This window comes from Asparagus officinalis, unplaced genomic scaffold (assembly GCF_001876935.1).
Source record: "Asparagus officinalis unplaced genomic scaffold, Aspof.V1 AsparagusV1_Un1963, whole genome shotgun sequence".
NCBI lineage: Eukaryota > Viridiplantae > Streptophyta > Magnoliopsida > Asparagales > Asparagaceae > Asparagus > Asparagus officinalis.
In genome coordinates this window covers 3,476-5,316 of record NW_017974222.1, presented here as the reverse complement: position 1 = coordinate 5,316, position 1,841 = coordinate 3,476, and the positions used below count along the sequence as shown (strand labels likewise).

Here is a 1,841-nt window from a genome sequence, read left to right as displayed (position 1 = left end):
ATCGAATACTAACACAATTTAGGGCCATGAACTAACCGCCCTCTTTGTTGCTCGCATTTGATGGCTCGGTATTTAAATACTCTGCGAACTTTTGCCTTAACAAAATCAACTTGCTGTTCATCAAAATAGTTTATGATTTTATTAACAGGCTCCATCCAAGCTTCGTGGCCAGCTGAACTGTAGTGGTTGACGATCTTTTCTTTCAGGTCAACTAGAACAAGATGCCAGTGATCGTCCCTGACCAAGGGGATCAACAGTTGCTCTATACGGACAACGGTATATTTTTTAATATATGTCAAAAATAGCTCGTAATGTTCCGCCCCGACGCCATAGAGTGAGTGCTGCAAACAAAGTAATGTATGGGTTGAACTTAAAAGGGGAGAATTCAGGATTACGCACGATGGATGATGGAACAAACATGATATAAACCAGAACTTACAAGGTGCCAAATAGAATTAACATGACTAACGGTAGAACTAACATGACACATGGTAGAACTAACATTGAGCGAACTAGAACTAACATGACTCATGATAGAACTAACACGTTAATTGAGAACTGACATGTACTTACAAGAAAGTACACAGAGACGATTCCAAATTTTTTGTCATATGCCTCTTGCTGAAGCGTTTCCAACAATGTCTCTTCCATCTGTAACATCAATGAAACATTAAAATACAATACGCGAAAGACATTATCAATTATTAAGCATGTATAAACTAACCTTGTCATCAAGCCGGCCACCACGAAGCAAATACAACAGCTCTTCTCTGTTTATATGGCTGTTGTCTGTTCTTATGACAGCATATCTCCTGAAAAGCATAACAAAACGGCAATTAGGACTAACAATGGGACGAACTAGCATATAAATGGTCAATTGAAACTTACATGTGAATCTTTTGGGAGCAAAATTTGGTTAGACAATTATTTTCAGTCGTATCGAGTCTGGCTGATACGGCAGCTGATATCCTAAAATTATGTACAAAGGCACCAGAACTATTTATTATGCGGATGTCAAAAGAATCAGGGTTTGAAACCTCTTTATTAGCTCGCCCAATAAAACTTTCTCCTCCGCTGACATTGGCTTCAACCTCAACGCATCCCAAGTGGGATATTGGTTGCCGGGGTAAAAATGGGAAACTTTCTTCTCTGTATGTACATATTCAGGACTTGATATGAGATCTATCATTTCTTTTTGCTTTTTCTTTCCTTTTCTCTCTGTGTAAGGGGTCCTCTTCCATTTAGATCTCTTGCTTACCCTTTTCCGAGGATTACCCGTGGGCTTATTCCTTGGTGGAGCTGCTTCATCTGTCTCCGATTGCACACTCCTTGACAGATCTTCTATAATATTGTCCACCTGGTGTAAAGTATCTACATCCTCCTCAGCATTGCTATCTACATCCCCCCTTCTCCACCAACATGCTCATCTCCCATATCAACAGGCCCCTCCCCTTTATGTACAACCTCCTCAGCCCTACTCTCTACATTCTCCCCTTCTCTACCAACATGCTCGTCTTCAGGGGCTACAATCTCCTCCTTTTTATGTACAATCCCCTCTTCGTTATCAACATGCTCCTTTACCCTATCTGCATTCTCCACTTCCCTATCTACATTTTCCTCCACATTATCTACATTCTCCTCAATCTTATTATCTACAATAATATCTTCTCTATCTACACTCTCCTCATCTTTATTCTCGGGGGCTTCATCCACAATTTTGCCTTCCATTGTGGTGACCCCCAAATCAACATCGCACCCATGTACAACAAAATCATCAACAGGCTCCTCAACAACCTCTTCAACATTCTTATGTACAGCTTCTTGCATGGTGGCGCCTTCCT

At 40.7% G+C, this 1,841-nt stretch overlaps 1 long non-coding RNA gene across 1 annotated transcript; it reads right to left on the bottom strand.

Moving 5' to 3' along the window:
* Positions 1-328: 328 nt before the first annotated feature.
* Positions 329-807, bottom strand: LOC109828518. Its single transcript, XR_002243736.1, has 3 exons — positions 725-807; positions 574-651; positions 329-341 (listed from the first exon to the last, which is right to left on the bottom strand). It is a non-coding gene; the product is annotated as an uncharacterized LOC109828518 (long non-coding RNA).
* Between the last annotated feature and the right edge of the window lie 1,034 nt (positions 808-1,841).